Source organism: Musca autumnalis, unplaced genomic scaffold (genome assembly GCF_047663935.1).
Source record: "Musca autumnalis isolate F117 unplaced genomic scaffold, ASM4766393v1 scaffold_4, whole genome shotgun sequence".
NCBI classification, from domain to species: domain Eukaryota; kingdom Metazoa; phylum Arthropoda; class Insecta; order Diptera; family Muscidae; genus Musca; species Musca autumnalis.
The window spans coordinates 151,735,040-151,759,033 of NW_027411977.1; the positions used below are offsets into that span (position 1 = coordinate 151,735,040).

Below are 23,994 nucleotides of genomic sequence, written 5' to 3' on the forward strand. Positions count from 1 at the left end.
TTTAAAAACATTTACAATTTGATTTGGTAAATGTTCGCACTTTTATTCAAACCAATTGAATTATTACGAATTACGTTTATTACAAAGTAGCTGTTATTGTGACGTAAGTATTTACACATTGACGCGTGAATAAATTGCACGTTTCGACACATTCCCACCATATTTGTTATTTGCTACAATATGTTCTTACACGAAAGAAAAGAATGTTGAAGCCGTGGTTAACTCCTCTACCAAATCCACTCTTGTAGTAACCAGCATAAGCCCAAGAAATAATAGCCATTAACAAGTAATTGTTGCGTTAAATATTTCAGTTCGGTTTACATTACAATTCGACTTTAACGTGGCCTTTTGCTGTTAAATACTTGGCCTTAACTTTGCCGCCACGCCACGTCGAATATTCGACATTGAAAATATGATTGCATTTTGTGGCTATTAGGCATTACCCTTCAAATGCTGCAGTATAAATTCGATTTTTTGAGAACAAAAATGGCCTAAACATGGACATAGGTCATAAAAGATTTATTTGAAGGAGGTTTAATTAAAAATTATTTTTATTTTACCATTAAGTAGTAAAACCAATATATTTAAGGACTATCTATTTGGTAACAATATAGGCAACTTATTACATTTAAAACAGACGGACTCTTTTGGTAGCTATAGTATATGTTTATACAGTGATGAACACTGATAAAAGAATGTTCGTGCCGTTTGACTTAGGAGTGCTGTAAAATCCGTAAAATGTATCAATCAATCGTGAAAATGCACCTTCGACCCTATTCAAATTACTATGGAAACAAAGATTGCTCGGGTGGCACTGCTTAACGTTAACCGATCGCCATAAAATTTAATATATAAAGTTTTTGGATCAAATGGAAAAAAACCAGGCATAGGTGTAGGTAGGTCGTCCTAGTGTACCTTCTTCAAAATACGTAAAATCTGGAGGTACCTTCATATTGGGAGTAAACCAAAATATGAACCTTGATTGATCATTTACTTCGTTGAGCTTTTCTACCCATTGAGAATCCGAAATACCAAGTTGCAGTAAACTAATCCTTTTAAAGATTTCACATCGAGTGGCATCGTAGTACCTTCCAATTTCAGAACCCTCAATACCGATTCTGCGGGGGTTATATTAAAACGTGCATCTATACCCGCAAATATCTTTTAAACCCATATTGAGCACTAAATACCAAACTTTAGTCAACTGTTAAGGATAATTTGCTAAAACCTTCAAAATTGCGAAAATCGAAAATCAAAAAGTGGACCTATATCGACAATTCTATGCAGGAATGTTGTATATTCCCAACGAAGACTATATACCGAATGTTGCTCATTTCTTTAGGTTAATGTGGCAAAAACCTTCAAAATACCGAAAATGTGGAGGTACCGTTCTATGGGGGCTATATCAATACGTAAACCTTTACTGACAAATTTCCGGGGGAAAGTTTTGTAGCCCCAAAAAAGATCAAATACCAAATTTCAGCAATTTCGTTAAGAAAATGTGGCTAAAGACTTAAAAGTAGCGAAAATTGGGATGTACCGTTCTATGGGAGTTATATCAAAAAGTGGGCTGATATTACCCATTTTCAATACCGGACATCATAGGGGTAATAGTAACTTCTGTACCAAATTATGAAGCTCTATCTTAAATATTGCAAGCTTCATTTTAATTTTAGCAGATAGACGGACATGCTTATATCGACATAGGATTTTATGCTGATCAAGAATATATGGGAATTTCTGAGTGAAATCGGACACTTTTTCAAAATAGAAAAAATTGCAGTGGGGTTGAATAAAATGTTCGTCATTTAATATTAAAAATCAATTTTTATCAAAGATTGTACTCTTTGATTTTCTTGAAAATTGTTTTTGATTATTGTTGACCTGTTGAATATTACTTTTGTTTGGCGATAGTTTGGCTGAAGGTCATTAAAAAGATTGTTGTTTTATTTTGTTTAATTAAATTTTATTTCCAATATTTCAATTGTCTTCGACAATCATCCTCAGGGATCTATTATTAAATTATAAAATACAAATGTAACACAAAATATTTTATTTACATTTATTTATGGAAGAAGAGCGACTGTTGTCTTTCTAATGTCAACGTCAACTAAGCTTTTGTCGGTACTTATGAACTATGTTTCTATACATATGTGCACAGTGGTCTGTGTCAGTTTTATAATTAATTCTTTTGTCCGTGGGAGTGTTAATAATATGAAGCATCTCTAGAGTATATCGTCTTTTGTAATTATTTTCATGTGCAAGAATGTCAACGTTTTTAAAATCTGGTTTGTGTCCCGTTTTCATACAGTGGGCCCCTAAAGCTGTTTTTTGTTCAATAGGCTTGTCCATCTTTTGATCTGATTTGTGTCCAGAGAGTCGTGTTTTAAGTTTGGTTTTAGTCGTGCCAACATATACCTTTTGGCATATGTTGGCGTCGTCTCCATTACAAGTTATCCTATATACTAAATTGTACCTATCTTCCTTTTTAGTCTTACTTTTTGTTTTGCTAAACATACTGTTGACATTGTTATTAGTTCTTAAAGCTAGTTGGTAGTTGTCTCTATTATAAATATTTGAGTTACAGAGCCTCTCAGAAAATCCAGGAATATATGTAACGGACTTGTATGACTTTTCATTTTCCCTTTCCTTCTTGTTATTGTTCGTTTTAGCATGATTTATTAGGTCATCTATAGTCTTCTTTGGAAATTCATTTTTGGATAGTATTTGGCGTATTTTTATCTCATTGGCGTCATTAAATTGTTGATCACTTATATTTAGAACTCTATTAATGAAGTTTGTGGCCGTGTTTATTTTCATACGTCTAGGGTGTTTTGAATGGAAATTAATCAATCGTCCAGATGCAGTTGGTTTTTGGTACCAATCTAATGTTATAGCGTTGCCTTGTCGAATTATCACAGCGTCTAAATATGGGAGTTTATTGTTTTCTTCAAGCTCATAAGTGAACTGTATGTTTTTGTCAAACTTATTATATTCAATTGAAATAATTTATCTACTAATTTATTGTTCTTATTTTGTAGTGAAGTTGTTGGATCCCGCTTTAATCTTTTGTAGGTGCACATGTCTCGTAGTATATCTTTCATTTTAGTCTCATATTCGTTTTTGTACATGGCCACAGTCTTACCTCCTTTATCAGCATTTAATATCAAAATATTCTTATTATCTTTCACAAATTGTTTTGTTCTACCCACTGTGTCAAGTATTAATTTATCTCTTGTAGTCAATTTGGTATGTGTTAAATGGTCGTCAATAAGAGAGACTAACTTCACTCTCGCATTTTCTTGATCTTCTTTGTTGTCCAACGTTTGAATGCAGTCCTCACTTTCTGCAATAACTGTTAGTAAGGGGAAAGATGTTTTTGTTGTTGGTAGAGCATATTTTGTCCCCATAGACAGTAACCACTGCACGTCGTTAAACTACGATTAATTACAACAATTTTAAGTCCTATTTGGTAGATTTTTTATTTTAGTTGCTTTTATAACCATTTGTTTTGCTATTTTATTTAGGAATTAAAGTGAAATAAAATATCTTTTACACTGGCATAAAAGAAACACGTTATTGACAAATTTTTAAAAATTAAGAAAAAATAGTAGTTATTCGAATCCTACTACCAACAGGACTTACAATTTTTGTAATTAATCATAGTTTAATACAGAACATTTTCAAGAAATTTTAAAAATTGATTTTCCATATTAAATCGCGAAAATTGTATCCAAGCCCACTGTGCATTTTTTTATTTTTTATTACATAGCTGATAAAAAATATAAGAAAGATGCTTCCTATTTGGACCATTAAAGAATTTATGAGTGTTTCTTTTCATATAGTTTTTACAGCATTCGACTTTTTCAAGGCGCGATGTCTCTGGAGCCGTTAGTCAACAAAATCTGAAAATATACTGAAATGTTTTGAAAAAGTGTCCGATTTCATTCAGAAATCCCCATATATACTTTACAGGCCCTCCGACGAATATTTGGATGTGTTACAAACGGAAAGACAAATTTAATTATACACTTAATATTATAGTGGAGAGTATAATTATTATTATGAGGAAGTTAATTCGACAGACTTGTGGAAATTTTAGTCAAATACTACCATTGTCAAGATTTTTGTACTTCAGGTTTACAGAAGGTAAAAGCCCTTTTCGGAAAAGTCGTCGTTCCAAACCCCTACAGCAATACTGTTCGATTGGACATGTCGGAACTTCACACTTTTAATTTTATTTGTTTTAAATGATATGAATTATCTTTTTAAGTTCATGTCATGGGATTTTTTAGCATCTCACAAAATATGTCATTTATAACATTAAAAACAGGAATTTTTGCAAAGAACGTGAGACATGTTTATAAAAATCGGGACTTTCCCACTCGTTCAAAAAATTTTCTGAAAATATGCGGTTTTTTGGATCTTAAGTTATTAAACATTACATACAACATAACGTATAAACATACGACTTATAAAAACCGTTGTCTTCATCTAAAATGTACACTCCAACTTTATAAGATGTAAAACCATACTCTTATTTCAATATGCCGGGGACAAAATTTTCGTCTTTAAATTGACTCCGACCTCTAATATGATTTGTTTACATGTACTGCTTGTGTCTATTTTCTTACTTTTCACTCAATTAGCACCAAAGGAGAAGAGTTTAACAACTCCCCCGCTGAATAATAATCACAGCACCTGATCAACGTTGAATGATAAATGCTATAGAAAATAATTCAATTAGCTGAGTTATAAATTGGTCATAATTCATGCTAACGTCTCTATATTAGTCGAACTAAACGTTATTTTTTATTATATGCCATAAAAATGGATTTGTATTTCGCGTGTCACTTCTATGCATGAGTAAAGAAATCAAAGCATACTTGATCTTAGCTGTTTAGATGTAAATCAGGTTCGGCGCCTATTCATTCCTTTTCGACATCTTGAATATTTCACTACTTTCGCAAACTATTTTTTTTTTTGTATTTTTATTTATTAGCATTTGTCATATCTAGCCGTGTCTTACCACATTTACTTCTTATATCTATGGTGGCGAACTTTTTTTATGTTATCACTCATTTTATGTCAATCACTTGTGTCACTTTTAATGCTACTACTCATCAATCTTTTTGCATACCGTTAAGTAATCCAATTTTGGACGTTTGTTTTTTTCGACTTTGATTTACGCGCTCCACCACGCGCCAAAGTGATCACTCTACGGGCGATCCGTTTAAGGTAGAACTTTTCTGCACGGAACAAAAACTCCGACTGCAAAGTGTTTGGCAAGCATTGATGTGGGGTAGGTAGTAAATAGGTACAACCCCAATTGTTGTTCCGCCACAACAAACGCAGGCATTGTTCCTATTGCTGTGTGTCTGCTGTCGATGTTTACGATGTGTACGAAAATTAAATTTCGCACTCATTCACAGTCATGTACATAAATACACATGTGTGTTAGTTTATATCGGTTCCTTAACGTGTATCAACAAAGACGAACGCATTCACACTCCAGCATTCGAACTAAGCACATAGTTTATGTTGTGATGTCGAGCTCTAGCTCATCTCTTCTTAGTTCATTTCATTTGTTTTAGCAGTAATCGCTTTAATTTCTACAAATATTATCAGACCCACTTTTCAAAAAGGGAAACTCCCGTTATTTACATCTCACGTATATTGTACATACTTCAATAAATTTTATCAAAAAAAAAAAAAAAATAATATTATATTTTGTAAGAATAGGTAATTGCCCCTTATTCACAATACATGTTATAATATTGAACTTTAGAATTCTGAAATTTTTCTGTCCCCATTGCCGATAATTTCGTATTAGCAAAAAAGAAGTAAAGATACAGCAAAAATGATATGTCGTAATATATATATTAAAATTAATTTTATTAATTGACAACACGGGAGGGGGCATACATAGGTCGGCATACGATGTACACCGTCGATATCTGAGCTAATTATAGATTGAAAAAAGTGCAGTTTAATCTTAATCCAGACTTAGGGGAAGATGGTGTCTAAACGGTATTCTGAAGTAACAAGTAGGTCCACAAGCTTTTAGATTACGTAAGTAATACAATTGGCCAGTAAATAGTTACGATTAAATTAGGACATGTGGCGCCTGGTGGACATACACTTATGACAGTGTAGGCCAGTTGTGCATCCTATACTATATTTGTTGAAGAAAAGGGACTCTGTATGTCGTATACTTTTGGAATGCTCTTAACAAAATCCGTTTAATGTTTAAGTTCATTTATCATTATTTGATTAAAATCTGGTATGGTATCGTTCCCTGAAATGGGTGCCACCGTGGTGCAATGGTATGCACACCCGCCTTGCACACATAAGGTCGTGGGTTCGATTCCCCGACCAGGCAACATCAAAACACTTTTCAACGGTGGCAAAATCCCCCTCAGTAATGTTGGCGACATTTCCTGAGTATTTCAGCCATGTAAAACTTCTCTACAAAAGTGGTGTCTTGGACACGCCGTTCGGACTCGGCGATAAACTGTAGGTCCCATATCATTGAGCTAATATGAATCGGGGTGCACTCATTGATATGAGAGAAGTCTCCCTTGTCCCTTATGGGGTGTTTGTGGAACAATTATTATTATCGTTCCCTGAAAACTAGGATCTGATATTTACAATAGCGTGACATTGGGGGGGGGACTATGTTTCAACGTTTCGTCGTCTTCTCCACATACCTTGCATATGTTATTATCTGCACATATAATTCAGTGCATATGAACTTGTAAACCCAGGTGACCAGTAAAGATACCTGTAGGGCGATTCTCTAACTCATTTTTTGAGTTACCGACTAAAATCGGTAAAATTAAAACGCAAAATTTTGAATGAAAACATCAAATAAAAGCTGACAACACTCTTGCTATCGGTAGAACTTTACGACTGCTTTTTATTCGTCGCTAACTTACCGAAAAATATCGGTAATTACCGATATTATAATCATTTTAATTTTACCGACAATTGTCGGTAACTCAAAAAATGAGTTAGAGAATCGCACTACTGTTAGCCTACTCAACTCTGCCTAACCTAGCAAAAATAGGTTTATGGTTTTAACCTCCTTTGGGTGTCCAAACATCCTAGGAGTAATAGGAACTTCTGTTATAAATATTGCGAGCTATATCTTGATTTCAACAGACAGACGGACGGGTGGACATTTTTATATAGACATAGAATTTTATGCTTATCAAGAATATATATACTTTTTTAAAGGTCCGACGGATATTCCTACGTGTTACAAACGGAATCACAAAGTTAATTATAGCCTCCATATTATGGTGGACGATATAATAAAGCAAAAAATAGCAAACATAGAGTACACCCAAATGGGAAATAGTGAACAAAAAGAACAAAAGCATAATTATATAAATATAATTGTTTTGCTCTTACAAAAGAAATAAGTTTTATTCAGTTAAATCCAGGGTTCGACTCCGAAAGTCGAGCCATTTTGGTTAGACTCCGACCATAATTAATAAAATATTTACTAATCAGTTTTTCGTAGTGAGTTGTTAAAAATCATTGAAAAGTAGCAAAAATGCATGCTATCAACTTTACTCTATCTATCACTTCAAAACGAATGCATATAAAACCTACGCTAAGTACGACTGGGTCGAAGACTATACCACTCGATGACACCTTTAATCTTTCAAAATATGTCAAATAGTGGGGAGCATAAAAACTTTGATCTTGTATATTGGCTATTTTTTTTCAAGAACGTTCTTCATCCATTAAGAACTCATTCGATTGAATACAAATTTTGTATTTGACTGTGTTTGTTGATTTCTGCACAACAAGATTGAAATCTTATACATTATAGTGCAGGGTTGCAAGTAAAGAAACATAACCATCTTAAAAATATTACAATATTATAATAATAATAATTGTTCCACAAACATCCCTGAAGGGACAAGGGATACTTCTCTCATATCAATGAGTGCACCCCGATTCATATTAGCACAATGATATGGGGCCTACTGTTTATCGCCGATTCCGAACGGTATGTCTTAAGACACCACTTTGCAGAGAAGTTTTACATGGTTGAAATACTCAGGAAATGTCGCCAACATTACTGAGAGGTATTTTGCGACCGCTGAAAAATGTTTGATGTTGCCTGGCCGGGGAATCGAACCCACGACCTTCAGCGTGCAAGGCGGGTGTGCATACCATTGCACCACGGTGACAATATTATTAATATTTAAAAAAGTAAATTAAATAAAAAATTTATTAATAAAAATTGTGATTCTGATACTAAGCCCCGTCTTGCAATGGAACAATTCTTTCCCTCAAATCTTAACTTTTCAAAAATATATTTTGGAGTTTCTTTGTATATAATTTTTTGTAGAAGTCTCAGGGCTTTCATATTGAAGAGGGAATTAGCATATTGTTAGATATTTTGAGTTTTGGACAAGCCATACTATTAAAAGCTACATTCACTTTGCGTTTGCTCACCGAATCACAATTTGCAAATAGTTCGCATGCATAGATTAATCCAGGTACCAGTTAAGTTTTAGCCAGGAGTAAATGGTAGAAGAAGCCATAAAGAACGTAATTTGCCATAGTTTTTCCCGACGACTTGGTTAATGTGGTTTCTCCAGCTTCGAGAAGAGTTAAACAATTACTAAATTTTTAGCACTTTCAACAAATGCTATGTTTTCTTGATTTAATACTATTTCAATATTTTGCATCTTGAAATTTTTCCTTTTGTGGATACCTAAATACCTCGATTTTTTCGGGTTTAGGACAAGACCGTTGGCACACTCCCACTTGTAAATTCTGTTCAGATGATAGTTAAGCTTTTGAATGCACTGGCGAACATCGCCAAGAGAACTGTTCAGGTATATCTGCACGTCATCTGTACATGTGCATACGACAGTGTGTTAGTTGGAGAGGTAGGTCATTGGCATACATTGAAAACAAAAGTGGTCCTATAACCCCAGCAAACCAATCGTACCGACATCTTAACGAATTCGGAACAAAATTCGGACGATACGTCCGATGTCTGATCCGAAATCGTAACGATATCTTAACGAAAGTTGTATGAAGTGGTTGACATAATTTCGGAACGAAATGTCGGAGCGACATCGTATCGATTTCGATCCGATTTCGTAACGAAATCTGAAGAAAATCCGTGGGAAATTCGGAAAGGAAATTTCTTTCCGACATTCGTTCCGAAATCTGAACGAAATCGTTACAAAATCTGAACTATTTCCGCTGCGAAAAATCGTTTAGAAATCGGAACGAAATCTGAACGACGTTGCTTCCGAAATTGTTCAGACATGTCGGACATCCGACATTTGGTTTGCTGGGACATTATGCAACACAAAAATTTTTAACCATATTCTGACACCGCAGCGTAATGGAAGACCAAAAAAGAGAAGACACGTGTCTCGCCATTTTTCCTATTTCATCAATTTTCGCGGTTATATGCCTTCAAAGGTTTGAGGCTTTGATGTCAATAGGGGTCATTTTGTCAGGACTATATCTTCCAAACCTTTAAGAAAATTGAATTAATCACAGAGGCAAATTTGTAGCACTTCTCAAAAAGAACAAAAATTGTGATCACATAAACTCCATCAAACTTCATCTTCTATGTCATAATCGTCAAGATGTAATTTCTTTATACATTTTATCTCGGGTTTTGGTCTACAGATATCAAACCGATCAAATTTGAAACAAACAACCAACTACAAAAATGTACCTTAGATCTCAATAAACATCTTTTGAGAATATACGCAACTCTGTATAAAGGGTTTTTAAAGGCCAATGACGCTTTAAGCTGAAATTCACAAACAAATCTATTAATGTTAACGTTTTCTCAGATCTGTAAATAACAAACTCTTCAATATTCAAGAAATTTTTAAAGGTTACGTATTTACGGGCCTTAACAGGAAATTATGGACAAATAAAATCGAACTTTTAACTTTGGTTCTTTAATTTTGATCGGTTTGATATCTGTAGACCACAAAGCGAGAAAAACTTATAAAAGAAATTTGACCTTGGCGATTTTGACTTTGCAGATGAAGTTTGAGGGTTTTTATGTGTTCACAATTTTTGTTGTTCAAGACAAGAGCTATAACTTTGCCTCTGTGAGTAAATCAAATTTCTTAAGGATTTGAAAGATATGATCCTGACAATATGATAGTTGTTGCCATCAAAGCCTCAAACCTTTGGAACCTATAACCGCGAAAGTTGATGAGATAAGGAAAAAGGGCGAGACACGTGTCTTCTCTTTTGTGGCCTAATATAACACTGTGGTATCAGAATATGGTTAATAAAACATGACTCAAAAAAATTACACACAGTGTAACAGATCCTTGTGGGACTCCTTCTGTAACTGCCAGAGATTTGGATTTAGTGTTTCAGATTGCGTTCGGTTAAACAGATAGGAACAAATTAGATTCGTCGAGGTATTGGAGAAATTGAAAAAGTGTTGTAGTTTATAGCAAAGTGTTCGGTGATCAACTGTGTCGAATGCTTTTGAGTGGTCAAGTAGTACGAGAAAGCATGCCTTGTTTTCATCGATCTCACTCCTTATTGATTCAGAGACCTCCAGAAGGGCAGTTAAACAGCTGTAATCAGCACGGAATCCAGATTGGATATCTGTGAGTAAAGATTCACGGTGTAGGTATTCTATGAGCTGCCTATGAATTATCTTTTCGAAGACTTTTGATAGATATGGTAGAACTGCGATGGAGCGAAATTCCATATTAAGTTTTGGCACTGGTTTATTTTTGGCATGTTTCCAAATGGTAGGAAACGTACTAGTAGTCAATATGGTATTGAAAAGAAAGGTGAAATGAGGCAATTAACATGGAAGCAGTATCCGAATGAACTTGGGATCCATATCATCAGGACCTATAGCGTTATATTTGACGCTTGAGAAACAATTCAAAACTTCCTCATTGGTGGCACAACGAAATTCTAAAATATCCTCGCCACTTATACCATTATCATCCAATGCATAGAAGGATGGGTCGGTCTGAATCATTAGTAAATTAATGAAAGTTTTATTTAGAAATTCAACATCACCTATACAGGATCCGGATGTTTTGGATTTTCCAATCCGAATCGCGAATAACATGCCATTTTGACTTTGAGTCGATGCAAAACAAAACCGAAATAAGTAGTGTCCGGTTTTAGCGGTTTTGATACTTCTGTTAACCAATCTACGAGCAAGGCGATACTCTTCATTTGGAGTTTTGAATTATTTCCACCTGTAGTATGTTCTATCCCTATCTATTATTTCACTTTTGATATCCGATCTAAATCAAGGTTTGCAATTAGGTGCTTATTTTTGATTTTAACATTATCGTTTTATAATGAGTGAATATTATGTTGAAGGAAGTGGAATTGTTGCTCAACAGAAATAAGGGAAAATATATCATTCCAGTTGATATGTAGAAATTTGTCTTCCAAATCATTGTATCTTAAATTTCTATAGTCACGGAGCGAGTATATCTTATCGAGTGGTTGCATATTAAAGTTGCATGAAAGGAAAATAAGGTCATGCTTTGATAAACACAGTGTTGAAACTTGATCGTATAGTAAGATGTTCGTGGTGTTATTGACAAAAAAAGATCTAGTAGAGTATTAACTATCAATGAATAATGGTTGGGATTTGTGTTGTTAACATTGTATTGTCCCAATGGTAGCATGTTATTCGTTAATATCGAATCGACAAGAATATTAGAGTTAAAATCCCCTGTATGTATGACATCAGTAGACATCGGATTTTAGCATGTTTTTTATTTCTTATCCGATTGGACTCAAATTTTGGATCTAGGCGTTTTGAGGGTCAATTTTTCGATATTTGGGGTCATATCAAAAATATGCAAAAAATATGCAAAATATATGCAAAAAATATGCAAAATATATGCAAAAAATATGCAAAATATATGCAAAAAATATGCAAAATATGCAAAAAATATGCTAAATATGCAAGTGTTTTTTTGACAAAAATCGTCAATTAAATTTGGAAAATCATCAAAAAACATTCAAAATTAAGTTTTTTGACGTTTAACATAGTTTTTTGCAGATTATTATGTTATTGAGACAGCAATAAATCTAGACTAACAAGACTTAAATCAGTTTTCACAAGGTGAGAAAATGTCAAATAACCCAGCATTCCTATTACAACATAATTTGCTTCCTATACAAATGTAGATAGATAATGGACAAATTTCAAAAACTCAATTAGAAATGTCAAAATCAACGTATCCAAATACAGTGATAGTTTCTAATCGGCCAAAATTGTCTAGCAGAAAAACAAAGGAGCTGGAGTTAGTCATCGCTATTTTTGTTTAGATAAAAGCACAATTTTTTCTAGTTTTTGGAAATAGGGTTCGTTTTTTAGCGCAAAATGGGAAAAAGTACTAAAGTACCATTTACGATTCCGAATTAGAGGTATACGTTTGGAATATCCACATATTAGATTTCAATATATTTTATAGTGTTTAGTCCTATATTTGTGGTCAAAAAGCTTCTTTGGAAAAATGCTCTAACTGCCGCTTTAATATTGATGACATGGTTTTAGTTTAATGTACTAAAAATACATAATTTTATATGTATATTGTACGCATACAATGCAGTGTACACTTAATGCAGAATTGGGAAATGTTCACTCCTCGGCGAAAAGTAATGCATTATTTTTAGATTCACTTTTGGCAGTTTTGTTGAGATGTGCATTATTTTATTGTTGTAAAATAATTTCAGCTTAATCTCGGGTTTTGTTGTTTTCAAATTTTTAAAAACAACAAGTTTTATTTGAAGTGGGATGTAGTTAAAACTGATGTGAAGAACACCAAATGATTAGTGCAAAATGACATCACTCAGAAAAACCACACAATAGCGTGGTAGTGGCAAATTAAGTCAAACCCTTGGAATTATCTTTAACATGGCAAAACCACTCAAATATTTCTGCTAGAAAAGCATTTGGAAAGCTAAAAAAAAAATAGTTCTTTCATTCCTGCTACAGGAAAACAATTTTGATAACACAGTCGAAAAGAAATTATACAATTAATTAACTTATACTTGACCGTGTACTCGATAATTTGAACTAATTATTACAAATGTTTCGAATTTGGACAGTTGTTTAATGGAGGAGTTGCTGTATACATTTTTTCAGAAACATTTAGAAAAAATTGTCGAGTATATAACACCTTTTATAACATATTAGTTTTGTTGTCTAGGATATAAATAAAATATTAAGAAAAATATTCGCCGCAATATTGTCATTAAAGTTGCCAAAGGCACTATACACCTAAAAGGCAAAGATTTCAAGGAATCTTAATTGTCAGAAAAAATGAAATTTCAAACCTGTCCCGTGTTTTGCTTACATCCTGATGTATACTTTAAAAACGTCGTATTTCCAGCTCTACTTTCACAATCTGATTGACGTTTTCTGTAATTTGGGAAAATTGAGTCTTGTTGCATGGTAAATTGGTAAAAAGTAAGGAAAGGAACAAATACGGACAATGCCAATAAAAATGTCCGGATTGACGTATAGAAAAATCTCGCTATTTTTAACACTTAGAGCACGTAGAGTTTTATATAACTATCACGAGTTATTTAATCATAGAAAATAATTTATTTTCTTTACTATTCGTTAATCCCGACAATTTGATAATTCGGACACCGCCGAAACCTGTGGTGTAGGGATTATGGAGATTATACTGTATATATGGTTGCAATATCCAAATCTGAATCGATTCTTACCAAAATAAACATGGACCGCCCTAGGGCCAAAAAATCTCCAATTTTTATGCGAATTGGTCTATAAATGTGACCTGAACTTTGTTTTCAAAATGACCTGGCTAGATGGATAAGTGCGAATCTATGCAGATAATCAAAAGGAACTGTGGGTCTATGTTGTTTCCTTTTGCGTGTTGCAAACTCATTCACTAAGACATAATACCCTTAGGGTATTAAAATATAGTTATCAGTGCAATCATGAATAAAAATTCCGTGTATAATTTGTTTCCTTTCCCAAATGTCACAATTTTTTCCATATTTATGCCCAAAAAGGGAATATTTTTGTCGATTCGACTAGAATATGCCATCATAAAGCGAATGTAGTAGCTTTCAACTTTTAACAAATATTGATTTTAAAAGAGTTTCTAAAATTATTTTCCGTGCGGAAAATTCGGAGGGAAATATTCATGATTGCCCTGTATATGTTTTTATATGTTATATGTTTTTAGTAAAATATGAAAGATTTTATGTAATATTCAATATTGTTTTAGTCTTAATTTCTAGCTCATTTGATATTCTGTCAGACAATTTGGCCGAGAAGAAAATATCAATATATTTGGATACGTTCATTTTGACATTTCTGATTGAGTTTTTGAACAAATTTGTATTAGAAAGCAACTTATGTTGTAATAAGAAGGCTGGATTATAGGAAATTTTCTAAGTCTTTTAGTCCAGATTTATTGCTGTGGCGGAATAATAATTAATAACATAATAATCAGCTAAGAAATCGAAGTTTAACGACAATAAACTTAATTTAGAACACTTTTTGATGACTTTCAAAATTTAATTTGACGATTTTCGTCTAAAAAATTAGTTGCATATTTTGCATATTTTTTGCATATTTTGCATATTTTGCATATTTTTTGCATATTTTGCATATTTTTTTGCATATTTTGCATATTTTTTGCATATTTTGTGCATATGCAAAATATGCAAATATGCAAAAAAATGAAAAATATGAGCCTGTCATTGCACTCAGTTTTCTTCAAAACGAATTTTGGTCCAATCAGAATTTTCGTATCTTTATTAATAAAAAATATGCAAATATGCAAAATCCGATGTCTAGACATCAGTATTACCTAGAGTAATAGTTTCAAGGACTTCTTGTAAGCGAGTCAGATCGACGGTATTGTTTGGCCGATAAATACACCCATTTAGCATTTTATTGCTGTGATTTTTAAGTTCAATGACAACATATTCAATTTCATCGCCATTTTGTGACTTTAAATGAAATTTGCATTTAGTGTGTTTTTAGCAATAATAGCAACGCTGCCACCACGACGCCCTGTATCTGACAGTGTAGCCTTTGAAATTACAACTCTATGGGCCATTATTACATGTGTTCTTTTACTATCTGATGGATTTGAAAACGCAAAATAAACCAATTTGGAGGCAATAAAAACGTAATTTATACATTGATTGTTTATTCCAAGAAGCTCCTCCTTGAAATTCAATCATCAAATTTAACATTAAGTTAATCGGAACGCTATAAATCTGTTCGGTAAATCCAAACTATAGCAAAAGAATACATGTAATAATGGGGGTATGAAATTTTGGTTTTTAACTCCTAAAATTCTGTGCCTTAAAACCCCCATAATAAATCTATTGACAAATTATACATTACATTTCATCGAAACTTGATCTGATCTATAGAAGGTAAGTAGCTAGCTTATAAAAACAGTACACTTCCTCATTAAAGACCCATGGTTTTTCAATAGTCCTCCAAAAGGTCTTGTCTTGGGAGACCAATAGTATATTTTTTGGCGATGTAAATAATGCCACTTCATCACAAATTGAAAAAATTACATTTTATGGTAATGGATTTTGAAGCAAAACTTTTGAGGAAAAATTCACCTGTTTTCATGCCAATAGCCTAATTTTAGAGTAGTATACCACTGCACAGGGGATCCAGTCATTGGCCAAAAATAAAAATTTTAATGTAAAATTTTTGGTATAACATCTGGCAACTGTGACAGTTATGACACTTTTATTAGTTTTATATATATATTAGTTTTTATTTCATTCGAACGCGTTCTTCTTATGTCCCAATTTACATTGGGCGAGTTTACTTGCGGCAATTGTCATTTTATCATATGGTAACCCCTTGCCTCTCAGCACACTCTCTCACCTACAAACTGACAATTGCCGCAAGTAAACTCGCCTAATGTAAATTGGGACTAAGAATAGCTCCAAAAGTCGGAACATTTGTCTAATATTTGTTGAAGTGAGAACTACTTACATTTTACGTGCAAGTAAATGTATTCCAAATATCGCGAAACTAATACGTAGTGTAAAATATTATAGTGAATTTTGAAGGAGGAGGTAATAGCTTAATTTTCTTTAGCTGTATATTTTTTGTAATGTCAATTCGATCATGTACTTAAATTTGACCTAAGGTTTTAGTCATGATGCCCACCAGTGCCCACCTCGGGAATAGTTTTCCAAAGTAGGTCATGGGTTTAAGATTATTCAGTAATAATATCAGCTGCCATCTAGTGCCAGACTATTAATGGTGTGTCGCTAACTAAAGCTGCCCTAGAATAGGGTTCCTATAGATATATTAGCGTATAACTCTGTTATCTGACCACGTACATTAACATAATTGGCATCAATGGAAAGGTCAAGAATTCTTGATCCTAATATGACTTACGTGGGCGGTACGTACCTTCCAGGAAGAACGCCATAAGATCTATTTTAAAAATTTTACCAATTTTCAGACAAAAATGTTTATTAATTTAATAAGCTAAATTGGTTGGATTTTACATTGTTTTGAAGATTATTTTGTTTCCCCATATCTATTTTCGAATTATAGGATAATCGGGGCCTTTGTTCATAATATTTTTTATTAACAGCATAAAACAATTCTTACCGTATATCCCCTCCTGAGGGGAAAGGGGGGGGAGAATGCTACGCTCATGGTTTCTTAAAACAATCTTCGCAGCAGCACAAAGCTGTAACCGGCGAATTGGCTTGATATTTACACTGGAAATATTTTTGGCCACTTTCTCCATACAAGTGGATCCACTGTGCACTGTAGGAACTGTTTTCATAAAATTCCAGCATTTGAATGTGCTAATTTACATCCTCAAAAGAAATCAACCTTTAAAGATGTACCTTTAAATGCGTTCTCAGAAACTCCATTGGATTACAATTGAAAATTGTTGGATTATTATTAAATAATTTAAATGAATGACATTTGAGAACATTCGGTTCATATCATTTTTTTCTAAAGCTGCTGTGTTCAAAGTACCAAGCGGATGCAAATAATTCGGCGAATAGTTCAATATATGTATATATATATATATATATATATATATATATATATATATATATTAGATTAATATACTGCTCTTCACCACTTCATTCTAATGGAGATTATATGATTTATTTTGACATATTAATATATGTTTAAGTGTTCCTCAAGTATATATTTCATATAATTGTGAATATTTTTGTTATCAACACCAAGTCATGAAATAATAACGAGTGGTACTCGTATTAATTTCCAATTACAAGCTATTTGGTTAATAGTATCAACTACTCGACAGAGATAACCATGGTAGAGTCAATGCTTGATAAGTCATATGTATTGTTTAGAACTTGGAATGCATATAGTATGACCTGGTAACACCGAAATCGTACACAGATATTTCTCACTGATTCTGAAAAAAATAAATCCTGAAATTACGGCTTTGTTATTGAAAATGTAATTCAATAAATAAATTGGTGCGTCTCTAAGGACACGAGTGGATGGCATTCTTGCTTAAATGATCAAAAGACAATGGGCAAACTACTTTGAATTTGGCTCGGTCGTTCTTTATTCTTTTACCAGACATAACTTAAGGGGTTTTCACCAATCTATTAAATTTCTAGGCGATACACCCAAAAACAATAAATTGTTTGATTTTAAAACGACTCGTCGTTTCAAAGGACGTGATCAATATTTTTCGTATCGTTCTCAGTTTGGGTCAGAAATATGACATCGCCTCAAGATTTGTAAAGAACGATAAAAAGTTATTACAGTACAGTCTCGATAAAGCGGATATCATGCCGAAACATGGGCGAATTGTCCGGATTACCGAATAGTTACAAAAATATATAATTTTGTAAGTTAAATTCATTAATAACGGACGTATACTAGATAATAACCTGACATCAAAGCAAAACGAATTCATGTTAAGCAAATATAATTTGTAGACTTGGTGCAGCTATCCTCGCTACTAAATGTATCTCTTAATTTTACTCCTCCAGCGTAATTTACGTGACATTTCCCGTGTATTTTTGTAATCTACTTCTGGTGTATATTTATTCATAGTTTTTTTTTCAAGAATATAAACTTCGTGCCCATGTACGGCAATTGATATTCAGAGTCCATGGAACACAAGTCTCTTACGACTTGAGATATAACTTCAGAATTCGAATGCACTCATCTCATTATGGTGAATATATTTTAGCTTTTTCTGTAAACATCAGCAACTGGCTTTATCTCGTCGTCGAAGCCAACAAAGGTATTGTTTCATATTAATGTTATAGTCATCGAATAAGACAATATGGAATTTAAATCTATTGGATGCATAATTAAGAGAATACAACAACAATCCGTAGTGCCGGTAATTTTGTATATCCAAGAATGAGAATAAAAAGACTCGTACTTTTTTTTAATAATTTATTGAAATTTCTATACAAGTAGTGCGATTTTCTAACTCATGGTTTGCGTTTGAGGACAAAAATAGGTAAAATTAAAATGTTTATAAGTTCGGTAATTAACGATAGTTTTCAGTAAGGTTCTGCCTATTGCAAGATTTTTATTGTTACCGATTTTTGTCAGTAACTAAAAAAATGAGTTAGAGAATCTGAAAAATCTAATTCTACACTAAGCTATTAATCCTAATGCTTTAAATGTCTTAAACATTCCTAGGTAAAACATTCTTGGAATACATTACATGTTTCCAAGGGACTTTTTCACTAATCAGAAGCCTAATGAATGGTAGAAAAATCAGATCAGAGACTTTACTGTATATCCCTTGAAGTAGATTAGATACATTTGTAACTGATTTTGTAACATAACATTCCATCCAAAGGATGATAAATTTAAACAAAATTTCCTGGCAATTTAGGAAAAAGCGTTTAGGTGGACTGGATAATAGAGGTGAGATTTACCTGTATGCTTAAACGTTCTCTTATGGACAAAAGTAGGGAAAGGTCGATCGATTTAATATAAATAAATCCAAATCGTAGATGTCTGCAAACGGCACGTTACTCTACCACAAATTCCCTATTTCCCTAATTTTTGGTAAGAAGAATTCATTTTATTTTGCTCATTAAGGATTGTTTAAACGCTTACAGGTGCACCACCAACTGATGTTAACAACCCTCGGATTTGTAGTCGGACACACACGCTCTGTGCCATCGAATTCAATACTTAGTAAGGAGTAAAGTAAGTAGTACAATTTTGCCTTGTAAAATTTTTAATAAATAACCCATTATTTTTCAGCTTACCGGTAATGTGGAGATTAGCATGTTTATGTTACTTTGTAATGGATTACATAATGAGTAACGGATCAGAATTTTTGCTGGGTTTCCACAATTTAACATTATTTCGAAACATTTTTTTCATTTCCCTTCCTTTGTAATTTTTTTTAGAATTTTCTAATCTTTTTCCTATGTAATTTGAAATACTTTAGTTGTAACATTTCATAAATAATTTGAGAATTCCAACCGTAACATTTCATTACTTCATTTGCAGTTCGGAGCATTTTATTTGTAGTTCGAAAAAGCAAAATAAAAAACGTAGCCAAGGAGCCGGCCCCCCGAAATGGTAATTTGTTAGACATTTTTTTATGTTTTACTCACAAAACACCAAAATTTGTCGGCCTCCTCGAAATGGAGTCAAAATGCATAACTGACTACGTCCCGGAAAATGATGCACACACAAATATTGTATATTTTTGCTTCGATTTCACGGTGCTCTTGAATCAATTTTAAATGGAAGGTGCTTACACCTGGGAAGTTTTTGCGGATTCTGAAACTACAATGTTCATAGATGAGAAGAATAAAAAAACAAACAAAAAATCGCCGGAGCGCTTTTTAAATAAATCGCGATTCAAGTTGACATTTGTAGGGGTTGTTTAGGTTTTTGCGATTTTGCTTGAAAACCGCAAGACCTATCATCCCCGAAGGGACAATGGAGACTTTTCTCATATCAATGAGTGCACACCGATTCATATTGTCTCAATAATATGGGATCTACTTTTTATCGCCGAGTTCGAACGGCGGATCTTACAACATAAATTGTAGAGAAGTTTTTCACGGCTAAATTACTCAGGAAATGTAAGACAGTGAGGGGATTTGCCACCGACGAAAATATTGATGTTCCGGTGAGCATACCTTCTGAGTGCAAGCCGGACTGGCTTACCACTACACCACGGCGGCTCTCAATATGTGCGAATTACGAATTTGCAAATGATGTAATTTCAATTCTTTTATAAGCTAATCCTTCCTAATCAAAATTTTTTAGTTCCTATTTTTATTTTTATTTTCTTATCCCAATTTGTTTATAAATGTTTCTTTCTATTCTGAAGGTATCAACAAATAATAATCACTTCCAAATGACAATAATAAAGATAAAATTAATAAATATCAACGAATTTGCATTTGGACCCCGAGTTCATCGCATCATCAATTTTGGGTTTATTTTTTTAGTTTAGGCCATAATTATAAAGACGTTTTCAAAGTGTACCAGGTATCTTCTTGGTAACGACTAGCAAGAATAAAATTATTTACCAACAAATTTGTTGGTGTCATGTGTTTGCATTGGATCGTAATGATTTCGACAAATATTCGGAAATGTAAACACAATATGTTATCATTTATCGTATGTATATACATATGTATTTACTCACGTACGTGAGTATGTGTGATATTTTAGAACACTTATGTGGGCAGTTATAATAAAACAAATTTCTAATTAAATTATCAAAAGTTTACATTGGATGGAGCACAAGTAGCAAACAGCAGCAGCGTGATAGCAACACTTATCAACAGTGGCAATTACAGTGAGATTGATTCGAATACGGCTACAATGAAGATAATTTGCTATCATATAATGTAGTCATACATTTGTTCTGATTGATTATTATAAACACAACTGTATATGGAATATGTTGCCAATTTTTTTATATTCCATTTCAAATAAATTAAGTTTTTTTTCGCGCTACGTTAACAATTTTTGGTACGTAGGTTAAGAAAAAATCCTTAGTCCGAATCCGCGAACGAAGCCAATTTCTGGTTGCTGCGGACAAAAGTTATGGCGGTTTTATTTCTCCTTTTAAGAAAATTTTATTATAAAAACTCCAATAATTTTAATGAGCACAATTGCTACCAAAAAGTTGCCACGAAGTGACTTCAGCGATTAGATTGCATAATATTTGTAAAATGTTACTCAATATTCGCGGAATTTACAAAAAATAAATATAAATTTCCCCATCCCATTTTTTTAAACTACTTTAAAAAATAAGTTTTGAATCAAAACTTCGCGCCGAATCAAATGAGACCCACATTATGAAGATCGGTATAATAGTTGGGAGGTTATAGCCGAAATAACCAAATAGTTGTCACATGTATTCTACAGTTGAAAATATTAAACAAAAAACTATAGGAGTACTTCTTTCACTTTTCTTATATCTCCTACGAAAATATAAAAGGTTTCCCATTGAGGAAGACAATCGGGTTGTTGAGATTAAATCTTAGGCTTCTTAAACGGAAATAGAGTTCAAATAAACTGGTTTTGTTTATACGTATTTTTGATATTTGTGTAAATCGCGTAATTGTCAAAATCACTTTGTAGGCAAGAGATTTTCATGTAGAGCAAACCCTCTAAATTTGCATATATTTTTCGAAATTTAATTTGGAGGCTAAGATGTAACATCGGCTACATTTTTTGGATAATATGAATACAGCTCTCTTATCAGATAAGTATTTACATATCTTTTTTCCAATAACAGAAATCATCCACAGAAAACGCTATTAAATACGCCATATTTTCAAATGCAATTTTAGGTTACTTTTAGATTTCTCGTATTTCTAAGTATTTCCAAGAAAACTCAATACTCCATTCCACGTAGTGATGAACTTTAAAGAGTTATTATGTGCACCAAATATAATCCAGTAAACATATATGTATGTATGTATTTAATGTGTATATGTTGCACAAACATGTCGTCTCTTCTTTCAAGCTGGTACATACATATTTTAATTCTGTACACTGTTATCATATTCGAATATTTTGTTGTTTTTTTTTCTGTGCTATTCACTTTGGAGTTTCTCGATGGCTAGTCTTTGCTGTCGTACGCTTAAATAAAAAATTAGCACTTTGACAGAGCAGAGCAACCAGCAATCGTCCCGTGATTAATACAGCAAATAAATATTTGACAATTGTAATTACGATAAGAAAAGTCAATATGGGCAAAAGTAAATACTTTGATTACTTTGATTTTCAGTTCACGATAAACTCCCAATTCAACAGGTCTTTTTGGTGTAGGTGCACCGGTATCTCTATGATAAAAAAGACAGACATAATTAGCTGTCACATTGGATGTGGCATATAAATACATACTTACATACAGTTTGTTCAGTAAATATTTTCAGAGGAGAATAAAAATAAAAAATTTTTGATCGTTTAAGAACGACAACAACTTGTGTAGAAATATAGAACACCACTGGCATGTTTTCCAAGTGAATCGAAAGTAATCAAGTACACGCTGCTCTTGAACCAACTTTAAATGAAAGGAGTTTACACCTGGGAAGTTTTTGCGGATTCTGAATCTACAATGTTCATAGATGAAAAAAATCAAAAAATCCCTCCGGCGATTTTTTTATTTTTGTCATCTATTAACATTGTAGTTTCAGAATCCGAAAAACTTCTAAGATGTATGCTCCTTTTATTTATTGTTGGCAATTCTGTTCTTATAAAGTTAAAAAATTGCACTACTAGTAATCCTCTTAGTAGAGCAAGTGACTGAATTTGAAACATTTTTACAGTGTCTTATTTAACTTGCTTTGGTGTCTGTTTAGTTCAAATCTAGTACCTATTTTTTAACACAGTTGCAGTTGACCAATCGAACTAAAACCTTGTACACTTTTTATTTTTCAATGACAATACATGAATATGAAACCAAAACTAATATAGGTCCATTTTTACCTATAGCCCCTATATAGCGGTACCACCCGATTTCAGGTATCTTTATCTTCATTTTAGCCCGAATTGGCTGTAATTTGGTATTTGGAGTTCCCAATGATACAGAAACTTTATCTTGGCCTCAATAAGTGTATTCTTCTTCATGATGGGATCTCTCAAAACGTTCGCATTTAAATTAAAAAGGGTGACAAAATTAAGTGACAATAAACGGCAAGCGTTTTATATGAGAGATGCCAGCACGAAGAAGAATATATGGTAAGTATACCAATAGTCGACCTTTTAAGCATTTTCTTTTCTTTCTGTCATCTACTATAATAAATTAAATGCTGAAGTATAATTACAGACCATACAAAAACGACATCACAATATTTTTTTTAAGAAACACGATTGAAAATAAAAAAAAATACCAAGTTTCCCATATTTCGGTAAGATAATGTGGCTAAAACCTTCAAAATACCGAAAATTAATAGGTACGCTTCTATAGGGATATAAGAAGACGTGGACTTATACTGATAATTCTCTTCTGGAACCCCATGGAAGACTAAATAACAAATTTCAGTCCTTCGGTGGGATATTGACGTCACAATACGAAAATCAGGAGGAACCGTTCTACAGGGCCTATATATAAGCGTGGGCCTATACCGACGAATTTCAGCCATTTCGGTGGGTTGTAGTGGCTACAACCTTAAAAAAACCGAAAATCGGGAGGTACCGTTCTATGGGGGCTAAATGCAGGCTTGGATCTATACCAACAAATTTCTGGGAGGAAAATTTTATACAACCAACGAAGACTAAATACCAAATTTCTGCCATTTCGGTGGGCTATTGTGGCCACAATCTTTAAATTACCGAAAATCTGGAGGTACCGTTCTATGTGGGCTATATGCAGGCGTGGACCTGTACCGACAAATTTATGGAGGAAATTTTATATCACCAACGAAGACTAAGTACCAAATTTCAGCTATTTCGGGGGAATATTGAGGTCACAACCTTCAAAGTACCGAAAATCGGGAGGTACCGTT

At 33.1% G+C, this 23,994-nt stretch overlaps 1 protein-coding gene across 10 annotated transcripts in view; it reads right to left on the reverse strand.

Moving 5' to 3' along the window:
- Positions 1–23,994, reverse strand: part of axed (BTB/POZ domain-containing protein axundead) — a 177,269-nt gene that overhangs the window by 96,138 nt on the left and 57,137 nt on the right. For 2 of the 10 annotated variants that reach the window (XR_012412671.1, XM_073984204.1), the window contains exon 1: positions 5,141–5,376. The exons of 6 other annotated variants lie outside the window; for them this stretch is intronic. The gene's annotated coding sequence lies outside the window, so the exon portion shown is untranslated. Of the gene's footprint in view, positions 1–5,029; positions 5,377–23,994 lie in introns of those variants that run through there. 2 more of the 10 variants (XR_012412672.1, XM_073984203.1) reach the window with 1 other exon arrangement.